Source organism: Natator depressus, chromosome 16 (genome assembly GCF_965152275.1).
Source record: "Natator depressus isolate rNatDep1 chromosome 16, rNatDep2.hap1, whole genome shotgun sequence".
NCBI classification, from domain to species: domain Eukaryota; kingdom Metazoa; phylum Chordata; order Testudines; family Cheloniidae; genus Natator; species Natator depressus.
Window position 1 is genome coordinate 7,110,001 of NC_134249.1, and position 13,244 is coordinate 7,123,244.

The window sequence follows — 13,244 nt, forward strand, 5'->3', positions numbered from 1 at the left end:
ATTCCTCCACCTCAATAAATCAAACTGGTAAATTTTCATTCTGAAGCACTTCTACTCATAAGTGGGCTTATTTTGCTGTAAAATGGCCCAATTTCACATGAAAAATTCATATACCCAAGTGAAGTTTTTATGAAAATTGGCCTGTTTTTTGCATTCATAATGAAATACCAGTCATTGCATTTCAGTGTGAATGTTGCATTCATCTCTCATTGTAATAGAGAGACAGCCTGAAGCACTGGGCCTGGTGCAAGACCCGAGACTTGAACCAGAGGCCATGAATCAAAGTCAGGCCACGTATTAAAGCAAAATACATGAACTTGGCAAAGTTGTTGCTAGTGTACTAGGCACTAGATATTTAAATATATTCTAGGTAGTACAGATACATTTCAATTTAGTACAAAACAAGATGGTTTGACAAAATAATGAGGAGGGATGTTTTGTTCAAGATATTAGGAACAAGGGGAGGTAACAAACAAATAGCATGACTCATGTAAGGTGACACGTAAGTTGTTTATTTCAGTTGTTTGTCTTCGCTGTAAACAAGTAGAACTAGACTTGCTATATCTGGGCTGAGACTGGTACTGGAGGATCTGCTCTTGAAAATTTTAGGAGGGTGTCAACTATCATTTCAGGAGGAGAGAGAGCCAGATGTCTCAATCTGCACTGGAAGAAGAGTTTTCAAAGGACTCTGCTCCAAAGACATTAGCTGTTGAGAGTCATACCCAAAACTAAGGTGGTTTCCATGTTAGTTTAAATGTCACCAATCCCTTTGGGTGCTGATAAATAGCATGCCGCCGAACTGACCACCAAAAGATTGCAATCCAGTCAGGAGGTTGTAGCTACACAGATAAACTTCTTACATTCATCCCTGTGGTTTGACAGCAGAGACATGATGATGATTATGTATAAAGCACCCAGAAATGCGCTAGGCCCTTTATGGAACAAATAAAAACCACACAGTATAGTTCCTTCCTGACAGATTAACAAGCTCGTTTGGGATATTACAGCCTAATTAGATACAGTTAGGTGAAGACTACTTCCTCATGTGCTATCATCGATGTTAGGGAGGGAGATGTGTCAGCAGGGCTGAGAACACTGGATAAATCAGAACAAAGGGGTGGGTTCACTGGAAGGCTGCATACTTCAACCACTTGTCTCCCTACCTATCCTGTGCTCATCCCTGAGATGTCCAAGAGCAGTGGGCTGCACCTTCTGGCTTTAATTGCTGGATGTTGTGCATCCATGAAAATACTGAATGGCTTAGATTGTGACAGTCTAATTGTTGCAAGAGATCATTTTGGGAATGAGGTCTACCTAGCCGGTCTGTCAGCGTATCTGACACTAAACTGGGAGGAGAGGTAGATATGCTGGAGGGTAGGGATAGGATACAGAGGGACCTAGACAAATTAGAGGATTGGGCCAAAAGAAATCTGATGGGATTCAACAAGGGCAAGTGCAGAGTCCTGCACTTAGGACAGAAGAATCCCATGCACCGCTACAGACTAGGGACTGAATGGCTCGGCAGCAGTTCTGCAGAAAAGGACCTAGGGGTTACAGTGGACAAGAAGCTGGATATGAGTCAATGGAGTGCCCTTGTTGCCAAGAAGGCCAATGGCATTTTGGGCTGTATAAGTAGGGGCATTGCCAGCAGATCGAGGGACGTGATCGTTCCCCTCTATTCGACATTGGTGAGGCCTCATCTGGAGTACTGTGTTCAGTTTTGGGCCCCACACTACAAGAAGGATGTGGAAAAATTGGAAAATGTCCAGCGGAGGGCAACAAAAATGATTAGGGGACTGAAACACATGACTTATGAGGAGAGGCTGAGGGAATTGGGATTGTTTAGTCTGCGGAAGAGAAGAATGAGGGGGGATTTGATAGCTGCTTTCAACTACCTGAAAGGGGGTTCCAAAGAGGATGGATCTAGACTGCTCTCAGTGGTAGCAGATGACAGAACAAGAAGTAATGGTCTCAAGTTGCAGTGGGGGAGGTTTAGGTTAGATATTAGGAAAAACTTTTTCACTAGAAGGGTGGTGGTGAAGCATTGGAATGCATTACCTAGGGAGGTGGTGGAATCTCCTTCCTTAGAAGTTTTTAAGGTCAGGCTTGACAAAGCCCTAGCTGGGATGATTTAGTTGGGGATTGGTCCTGCTTTGAGCAGGGGGTTGGACTAGATGACCTCCTGAGGTCCCTTCCAACCCTGATATTCTATGATTCTATGAAACATCAGCCGTATAAAAGTGAATCATGTTTTTTAAAGCATCGTTTCAGACGGGAAAACGATCATTTTCCCAGCATGGCTTCAGCTGCTGAGCCCAGACACCCATCCAACAAGCGTTGTTAAGAGAAAGGTAGGGTCTTCTGTGGTGGCAATGGAAGGCAGGCAGATACAGGAATCAAGACTTGTGTTGGGGGCCTGTAGCAAAGCTGAGACTCACTGCCACAGGCGCCTCCTGCTGGTCATCTGGGAATTAGCTCTTTCAGCACTTGGAGCGCCTCCTGCTGGCCTGTGTCTCGCCTGCCTCAGGCCCTGTGTCCCTGCCAGCAGTACCCCCACTCTCTGGGTCTCCCCTCCTAGGGGAACCCCCAACCCTCTAAGCTCACCTTGCCTCAATGGCTACTGCCTGTTGTCATCTAGCCCCTGCTCACTGGGGCAGACTGCAGTCTGTAATGGCCACTCATCATTGTCAAGGGGATAGGAGGTGTATACCATCTCTCCTATCCTGCTGCCTTTGCCTATCCCTGGGCTACATCTCTGTAGCCTCAGTAACTTTTTGGGCCTTCAACAAGGCCTGCTTACGGATCTGATTCTGCTCAGGGATCTGTAATGGGCTGTTCATTCTTCTATGGGTGCAATTAAAGGTGTTGGCCCACATCCTCAAAGGTACATAGGCTCCTAACTTCCACTGATTTGAAGTAGGTAAAATCCCATGGACCGCAAGTTTAAGGGGAAAAACAATTGAAGACACTTGGCAGTTTTTCAAAGAGACATGATTAAGGGCACAAGAGCAAACTATCCCACTGTGTAGGAAAGACAGGAAGTATGGCAAGAGACCACCCTGGCTTAACCAGGAGATCTTCAATGATCTAAAACTCAAAAGAGAGTCCCACAAAAAGTGGAAACTCGGTCAAATTACAAAGGATGAACATATACAAATATGTAGGGACAAAATTAGAAAGGCCAAGGCACAAAACGAGACCGAACTAGCTGGGGACATAACGAGTAACAAGGAAACATGCTACAAATACATTAGAAGCAAGAGGAAGACCAAGGACAGGGCAGGCCTATTACTCAATGGGGGGGGGGAAAGACAATAACAGAAAATGTGGAAATTGCGGAGGTGCTTAATGACTTCTTTGTTTCAGTTTTCACTAAGAAGGTTGGTGGCAATAGGACGTCTAACATAGTGAATGCCAGTAAAAATGAGGTAGGATCAGAGTCTAAAATAGGGAAAGAACAAGTCAAAAGTTACTTAGAAAAGTTAGATGTCTTCAAATCACCAGGGCTTGAAGAAATGCATCCTAGAATACTCAAGGAGCTGACTGAGGAGGTATCTGAGCCATTAGCAATTATATTTCAAAAGTCACGGAAGACAGAAGACATTCCAGAAGACTGGAAAAGGGAAAATATAGTGACCATCTATAAAAAGAGAAATAAGGACAACCTGGGGAATTACAGACCAGTCAGCTTAACTTCTGTACCTGGAAAGATAATGGAGCAAATAATTAAGACCTCAATTTGCAAACGCCTAGAAGATAATGAGGTGATAAGTAACAGTCAGCATGTATTTGTCAAGAACAAATTGTGTCAAACCAACCTGATATTTTTCTTTGAGAGTGTAACAAGCCTTGTGGATAGGGAAAAGTGGTAGATGTCGTATAGCTTGACTTTAGTAAGGCTTTTGATACTGTCTTGCACGACCTTCTCATTAACATACTAGGGAAATACAACCTAGATGGAGCTACTATAAGGTGGTGCATAATTGGTTGGAAAATCATTCCCAGAGAGTAGTTATCAGTGGTTCACAGTCATGCTGGAAGGGCATAACAAGTGGGGTCCCGCAGGGATCAGTTCTGGATCTGCTTCTGTTCAATATCTTCATCAGTGATTTAGATAATGGCACAGAGAGTACACTTATAAAGTTTGCAGATGATACCAAGCTGGGAGGGGTTGCAAGTGCTTTGGAAGACAGGCTTAAAATTCAAAATGATCTGGACAAACTGGAGAAATGGTCTGAAGTAAAATGAAATTCAATAAGGACAAATGCAAAGTACTCCACTTAGGAAGGAACAATCAATTGCACGCATACAAAATGGGAAATGACTGCCTAGGAAGGAGGACTGCAGAAAGGGATCTGAGGGTCATAGTGGATCACAAGCTAAATATAAGTCATCAGTGTAACACTCTTGCAAGAAAATCAAACATCATTCTCAGATGTATTAGCAGGAGTATTGTAAGCAAGACACGAGAAGTTATTCTTCCGCTCTACTCTGCGCTGTTTAGGCCTTAACTGGAGTATTGTCTAGTTCTGGGCACCACATTTCAGGAAAGATGTGGACAAACTGGAGAAAGTACAAAGAAGAGCAACAAAAATGATTAAAGGTTTAGAAAACATGACTTATGAGGGAAGATTGACAAAATTGGGTTTGTTTAGTCTGGAGAAGAGGTGACTGAGAGGGGACATGATAACAGTTTTCAAGTACATAAAAGGTTGTTACAAGGAGGAGGGAGAAAAATTGTTCTCCTTAACCGCTGAGGACAGGACAAGAAGCAATGGGCTTAAATTGCAGCAAGGGCTGTTTAAGTTGGACATTAGGAAAAATTTCCTAACTGTCAAGAGTGGTTAAGCACTGGAATAAATTGCCTAGGAAGGTTGTAGAATCTCCATCATTGGGGATTTTTAAGAGCAGGTTGGACAAACACCTGTCAGGGATGGTCTAGATAATACTTAGTCCTGCCCTGAGTGCAGGGGACTGGACTAGATGATCTCTCGAGGTCCCTTCCAGTTCTATGATTCTATGATCTGGGCCATTGGTTTTAAATTGTAAAGCCTAGATAGTTTTAATCTCAGTAGGAGTTGGGTAAACTCAGGAGGGTTTTAGTTTAGACTAGTGGTTCCCAAACTTGTTCCGCCGCTTGTGCAGGGAAAGCCCCTGGCGGGCCAGGCCGGTTTGTTTACCTGCCGCATCCGCAGGTTCGGCCAATCGCGGATCCCAGTGGCCGCGGTTCACTGCTCCAGGCCAATGGGAGCAGCTGGAAGCGGCGCGGGCGAGGGACGTACTGGCTGCCGCTTCCAGCAGCTCCCATTGGCTTTCCCTGCACAAGCGGCGGAACCAGTTTGGGAACCACTGGTTTAGACAATGGTCCGAATTGTTTTTTTAATTACATGTGGCCTGTGCATCCTGAGCTGTAGATATTTAAATCAAATTTAAAATTTAAAACTAATTAGTTCAATATATAAATAAACATACTATGGAATATTAATTTGCTTGCACTAGATATTTTATTATCAAACCCAATCCCAATTTAGAGCAGGAGTAGTAGCCTGGTCTGCTGCAGGTGCTTGGCCATGCTGTTTTACTCTTGATTTGTACGCACAATCCATCCTCTGCCATCCGTGTCCATGTCACACAGTCGTGGCGTTACAGTCACGGGGTAGATGGCGTACCAGCCGCTCATGATGTGCCCTTTGATCAAAAGCTCTCTGCAGTTCTTTGTTCCTAGGCAGGATAAGGATATATCATTGGAAGGTGTAAATCTGAAAGGTCTTTCCTTGGGCAAAAGGATTTTGGTATGAGGAAATGGATCAGTTGCACCCTCATTAGGAAAATTACAGCATCTGATCTTCATTTGCAGCTCTCACCTGATTTCACCGGGAACTGTGGGTGTTCAGCCCTTGTGAAAATCAGGGCCAAACTGAATTGCATAATCCTTCCATTGCATTCCTGTTGCACATCTGCACTGAACTACTCCAGGGGTAGGTGAAATACAAGAGCTGACTTTAATTGCATTAAGATACTGCAAAGTGAGGGCTCTGCTACCTGAATATGAGAAGAGTTAACAGGCTAATACAAATGACACTCCCCTTTTTCACACAGTATATTATCCAGCTTTGTAGCAGTGGTGCTTTGAGGTCCATATTGTAGCTGCACCTAATGTTGTGGCACTGGGGCATAAAACAACCCCCTGCATGGTCCCCTCCGACCTTGGGTGCCTGGTGCAGCAGCAACTGTCCACCCAGGATTTCCTGCCCCATATAGAAGAGGGGAATGGACCAAGCCTTGATTATACTCCTCCGGTTGACTGGAGAATGGAGCTGAGCCAGCACCAGGCATGGAGGAGTACAAACTTTACAAACTTTAACCTCAGAAACATGTCTAGTAGGACACTATTACCATGGATCATCTCATCTGCACTTTGCCCACTAACCCATGTCCCCCACGACTTCAAACAGTTGCCATTTAAAAATAAAAGTAAAACAACAACAACAAAACCCATTCAAAGAGAAATTAAAGCAAAGAAAATTTCCTTCTCCCCTCAAATATGGGGTTGTTTCTCCAAAGTTACACAAGCGTAAGATGCTCAAAGGCCACTATGTAGTCCTGAGACACTTACACTTTTAAGGTCCAATTATCTTGGGATCCATCAGGAGTAGAAATGGACCATTGGAAAAGAGATTCCTCATTTATTAATGGGGTAAATGGCATTTGCTATTAACCCTGGAAGTTCCTGAGTTCAGACTTTGAAGTTACAACATGGAAATACATGAGAAAGCTATTTTAAGTCTTGGTCAGAGGTTTTAAAATGTTCTCTCCTTCTAGCTGAGTCAGTTATGGGAGTGCCACAAAAGAGAAAGATTTGCATCTAGTTACGATATGTAGATAGTTAATCTAAAGAACCCCACCTATTGGCATATAGGAGTATATAGTAATGTTCCTCAGTAAGGAGGCTGAATAAAGTTGTTGTTGTTATGCACTACAAACAGCTTCCTCGATCTAGCTTGTAACATTGTCAACACTACTGCTGGTTGGGATTTTTTCAATGGATTGTTTTTCCATCCAAAATATGCAGCTTTGTTGAAGCCAAAACTTGTCATGGAAAAGGGTCAGTTTTGATGAATTTCCTGTTTTGGAAAAACAAAGGGTAGAAACTTTCAATGTCCTGTCTGGACACTTTTTTGAAAAAAAGTTGAAAGTGAAACAAAATATTTTGCAATTATAGGAGTGAAACATTTTAATTACCCTACGATGCAAACCCTCTGCCGGCCCAGGGCTGCTCGCTCAGCTGCCAGGACTCATCCCTCCAGCAGAGCTTGCAGTGACTCAGCCCCCAGGCATGCCACAGCAGCCTACCCCCAGGCAGGTCCCGGGTCATGTGACCCGCAGGTGCAGGTATTTCACGCGTCTGCCGCAGCCACAAGTTAGTCAGTACAATGGCACCATTCGGCCATGGATCCTCCCGCTGCCTTGTGGAGTTACAGTCACCCCACGCTTCCAGCCTGCCTGTGTTCTGGTTCTTTTCCAGCCTTGTCGATGCCCTACTGCGACCTTTCGACAGCCCTGTTCCTAACCCACTTTTAGGGTTGCCAGGTGTCTGGTTTTCAACTGGAACACCCAATTGAAAAGGGACCCTGGTGGCTCTGGTCAGCAGGCAGGCTCCCTACCCGGTTCCACGCGGCTCCCGGGAAGCTGCTGGCATGTTTGGCTCCTAGGCATAGGGGCAGCCATGGGGGTTCTGCGCGCTGTCCCCACCCTGACCGCCAGCTCTACAGCTCCCATTGGCCAGGAACTGTGTCCAATGGGAGCTGCAGGGGGCGGTGCCTGTGGGCAGAGGGTAGTGTGCAGAGCTGCCTGACAGGCCTCCACCTAGGAGTCGGAGACACATGTCTCCGCTTCCGGGGAGCTGCCTGAGGTAAGCGCTGCCCAGAGCCCACCCCCCCCCCCCTTGCACCCCAACCCCCTGCCCCACCCAGAACCCCTCATTTTTGGCCCCAGCCGGAGCCCTCACCCCCTCCTGCGCTCCAACCACCTGCCCCAGCTCAATGAAAATGAGCTCGTGAGCGAGGGTGGGGGAGAGTGAGGGTGGGGGGTGGAGTGAATGGGGGTGGGGCATGGGAGAAGGGGCGTGGAAAGGGTGTTCAGTTTTCTGCTGTTAGAAAGTTGGCAACCGTAAGGCTCCAGCCTCCTGAGCCCAGGCCCTCAGAATGACTCCAGCCCAGCTTCAACCTTTGGCCTGCATCCAGACTCTGACTCCAATCCTGATTCGGCTTGTCTACGGACTCTGGCCTTGTTTCTCACCTACGGCCAATCCCCGGACCCCAGTTTCAGCACTGTCCTTGGCCCGGTCCTGACATTACGGCTGGCTTCAATCCTTGGTACTGTGCTTGGCCATGGTTCCAGCCACCAGGCAAGACCACCTAGAACCCAGAGCCTGACAGTCCCCAACCAACTTTAAAACATTTTTTTTTCACAAAACTGAAATTTTGAGACTTCAACTTTTCATCCCAATTTGGGATGAAAAATAGGAAATTTTTTCTGAAACCTCAGATTTTCATGGGATGGGAAAACTGTTTGCCTACCGTTGTACTTCCAGTGATGCACCCCGCCCCCCCTGCAATGGTGACAGCTCTAAGGTAGAGCAGCTGTGCAAGAGTTTTTGGCACCATGTCTTCTGACCCCACTCAGAGCCTGTCTCGCCAACCCGCCAGCCACAATGCAGTGACCTATAGTGCTTCCACTGCTGCTTCTCCTGGTGGAGCCACCTCAGTGGGAAATTTTAAGGAAAAAGTGCAATGTAGACAAGGCCTTTAAGCCTGGTTATTTGGATGTAACTTGTACCCCTGACTTTGGTGGATGAGACGGATCTCACTGGGCAGATCTCTTGTGCCCTCTGAGGAGGTTTAGGGACAGCTGATTGCACCATAATTTCTCTTACGCTAGAACCTGCCTGCCAGTGAGGTGGGGGATCCAGGGCTGGGGAAGAGGTAGAGATCAGGACAGGTGAGCATGTATTCTCTCCACCGTGCACTAGCAGAAAGTGAATGCAACCTCATGCCGCATTCACTAACTGCTCCATAACATCTGTGCTGGGTGGGCGGTGAGGTTTACCCCTGATAGGTTTGTAAAATACATGCATCCCTATTGTGCCATATATCCTATACAGCTGGGGTTTTAGTTACATTCCCAGTTACTCTGACATGGGCTAAATATAACCTATGAGCAATTACTGCAGATGTTGCATCATCAGGACAGCCCCATGCTGGCATATTTTTAGTCGGTTCAAGAGTTTCACCATTCAGGAAAAATATCACTTAGGGGAATAGCAGAGAGAATTGTGTACAAAGAATGTCATGTTTCCATGTTACTCTAGTGCTTTAAAAATGAACCTTAAATAGTTCTCTTGGTATACAGGAGAGGGCAGAGGTTTTTACCTGTAGTCCCAAGTGTTCCGGGGCTTCCTCTTTCTCCTAAAGAAAGAAAACAGCCTGAAATCCTTGTTGGATGCATCAGTCACACTTTGCTCATTGTGCTTATCTTGGTGCTAACCCTGTCCTGGTGGTGGGAAAACCCAGCCCCTCCAAGTCTATTTACTAGTACACCGGGGGAAAAAAATAATCCTGCTAATTCCAGTGCATTTGGCAAAAAGGATCTAACGGCTAATAATTTGCTCAGTAAGGGTGAATTCACCCCTGGGCAGAAGGCCAGCAAAAGGTCCAGGCAGAGCTTAAGCCTACTAAATAAAGCTGAGGCAGGATGTAAGTGGTATATAGACCCTTCACTGTCTACCTACACAGGGATGAATTTCATCTGGAGGGCATGATCCAACTCCCAATAAAGTCTTCTGCAAGAATCCCATTCATTTCAGGGACAGCTAGACTGCGCCCTAAATCAATATGGTACTCCAGTACACTGTGTATAAGAATATACTTATACTGTGTATATATATATACTACACTGTGTATAGGCACTGCCTGACTGGGTCAGCTTGGTGGTCCATGTGGTCCAGTGTCCTGTCTCTGACAATGGCCAGTACCAGATGCTCCAGTGAGAAGTACAAGAAACCCTGCAGTAGGCAGAGGTGGTATGGTTTGCCACCTTAAGACGTCTTTCTTGATCTCAAAGCATTAGAGATTAGTTTAAACCCAGAAGCAAAGGGATTATAAACCTTCCCCAACTTTGTTTAAAAACATTTACTATTATAACTCTGAATAGTGTTCCAAAAAAGAAGTTGGAAAGGGCTCAGAAAAGAGCTACAGGAATGATTTGAGGTCTGGACCATACCTACATGAACAAGGGATTGTGGATAGTAGCCAGCTCTTTAATCTAGTAGAAAAAAGGCAAAATGAGATCCAACGATTGGAATCCAAAGCTAGACAGATTCAGATTAGAAAAAAGGCACTTTATACAGGAGGTCAGACTAGATGGTCATAATGGTCCTGTCTGGCTGTAAAATGTATGAACCTATGAAAAAAATCTTTGTTATTTAAATCGCAAGCAGAATGGCCAGCGTTCTCTGCTCTTTAGTGCTTTACCTTTTGTCCCTGCTGGTCCAGCCTTCCCCAGAGCTCCACTGTCTCCTGCAAATGCAGAGAACATCCAAGAAATATTTCCTTACATTTATAAAACTTCAAACACACAAAATGAACCAGACTTCTAAATTACTCCTTCACCTGTCTCTATAAGGCGTCTGGAAGAAGACCCCTACAGCTAGACTGAATCACAATATCTAATCTCCTTTTATTTTGCCTTGATCTGACCCTGCTACCACTGTTCAAACTAATCTCCCATTGAGTTCAAGCAGAATATTTCATGAGTGAGGGCTCTGTTAGGATTGCAAGATTTGGTCCTGTGGGTTCTATTCAGTGTAAATTTATCTGGTTGATACAGTCTGTAATTTGCTGTTATCCTATGGGTGGTTTGGATAGGGATTCTCAACCTTTTCCATACCTGGTGCTCAGGACACCCTCCCCATTTATCAGGGATGTTTTTCCATTTAGTAATGTGGGGTGGGTAGAGAGGTTGTAACCCCCAGGCTCAGAACCCCGGCTCTGATGTTCTGATTGTCTGTTTCCAAAGGTGCATTACTACCAGTCTACAGCCCAGGAGACTGTGAACATGTTTTCCAGTCTCAACAGAAGATGTTGGAACTGTGCGCCCCAACTCCTAGAACTTGTGAAGTGTCAAACTGGACACACTACTGTCAGGAGGAGCCTGTTCGGGGATTGCTTGCAGTGAGTCTCGCTCAGGGCCAGAGATGTACCTTTCAGTCCTACAGCTCCGGGTTTGCCTTAGGGACCAGGTGGACCTGTGGTTCCAGGGCATCCTTGGAGAACAGACAGTTTATTAAATGGATGATGTTTGTAAGGGGGATCTCAGGGCCTGAAATATTCTTCCAATTCCAGACTGCAACAAACACCTTAGATCAGAGCTCACAGGGCTTCATGGATCTTTCTCACTGTCTAAAAACAAAGTAGCCCCCTTGGTTTTAGGAATTAGCTGGATCTTTAATATCATTACAAACAGTGCTAATAGAAGAATGACTTTATATAGATTAAGACATGCCACCAGTAGAGCTAACCTTAGATGTTCCAATACTTACCTGAAAGGGGCTGGTGCATCTTTAGGTGGGCAAAATTCACAATTTTCGTTTCACGAAACTTCATACAATGGTTTTCACTCTTTCATTTTCTGTCATTTTACACCTTCCATCCACATCAATTGTGCTTTATGGGAACTCAATGACTTGGCTACTCTTCCCTTGCACACACGCAAAAAAGCTATTTTTCAGATTTTTGATACAAAACCATTTTCACTCAGAAATGAGCCCATTTTGCGGAGTCCAACAGACTGGTTCCCTAATGGCTCACAGTTTTTACATACTTTTAACAGGGTAAAAACTCCATTTGAAAATGCAGCATTTAAAAAAAATCAAAAGACTGATCTTACAAATGATCACTCGCATGACAGGTTTTCTTACGTCTCTGATAATAATTGGAGATTCACAAATTACAAGGGGGTCCCAAAGGGCCAGCAGAGAAGCTATAAAATGCATCTTTGAGCTCTCCAGAATCCTCTATGAAGGATTATTTCTGACCAAATAAAAACGTGCTATTTACTGCTACCTCTGATGAGCTCATAATACTTCTACAAGAGGAGAAGAAAGGAGCATGTTGTTTGTAAGGGTGACAGGTTCGTCTCTCACGCACCTGGGCAGGTGTTCGGAACCTCACAAAGTGATGCTGCTAGCCAGAGTAAAGGGATGAGGATTTTCTGCATAGCTCTCCCCATGGCTCGTGCTGGTCTCGGCAACAGCAGTCCCATTCATCTTTGCCTTGTCTCTGCTTCAGCATTTGAGTGCTCCTGTGTATATTGAGTTTTATATAGCCAAAGAGAATGCAACGTTCACTTGCACCTCCTAATTCTTAGCTCCCCCATTCGTTCACCACATTCTGTTTGCTGTGAGACTGCGCTGTGGAAAATTAAACAGATGCAATGTCCCAGGAGGGCTGCGAGCATGCGATTTGGAAATCCATTTTCTTATGTAATCTGTCTGGGTTTCCTACACAGGGGTGTTCCAGTGAGGCAACCTTTAGCTCAGAGTTTCCCAAAGCAGTTTATCTTTAAGCAGTATTGATGTGATGTGTCTACCTTATTGGACAGGGTTTTACAAAGTCATCATAAATATCAGCCACAAGTGTCTGTTTTGTACAATTCACATTGGCTGTGCCTTCTACGAGAGAGAGAGAGCGAGAGAGAAAGAAAAATGGCCGTAGGACTCACGCAGAACTGAACGGTGGCTGTAGTAAGACCCCTGGCATACATTTAGCATTGACATTATTACTATTCAGTTGAGCAAAGTGATGTCTGATGCTCTTCTCAATGGCTTTTTTTTCTTTTAGGCTGGAATGCAATAACTTTTGAGTGCTACATCCAATCAATTCCAAAATTTCAGAGAAGGCAGAACCCTATTTATTTTTGGTGGCAAATGGGAAAACCAGAAGGGAGGAAACATGGGTCACACAAAACCCCTGGCATCTCGTTAGCAGACCCCCCAGCTTCAACCACCCCTGTAAATGTCTACAGATCGGAAAAACCGGTTGCTGACAGCCATTAGCACCATATCATAACAGTAACCCCCTCCCCCACATCTCAGCTCTTCCAAAATGTCGATACCTGGAGTGACTTATAACCTAGACAGAAAGAAAATACATAAGAGTGGTGGGAGTGGGAAGGAGGGAGGAAGG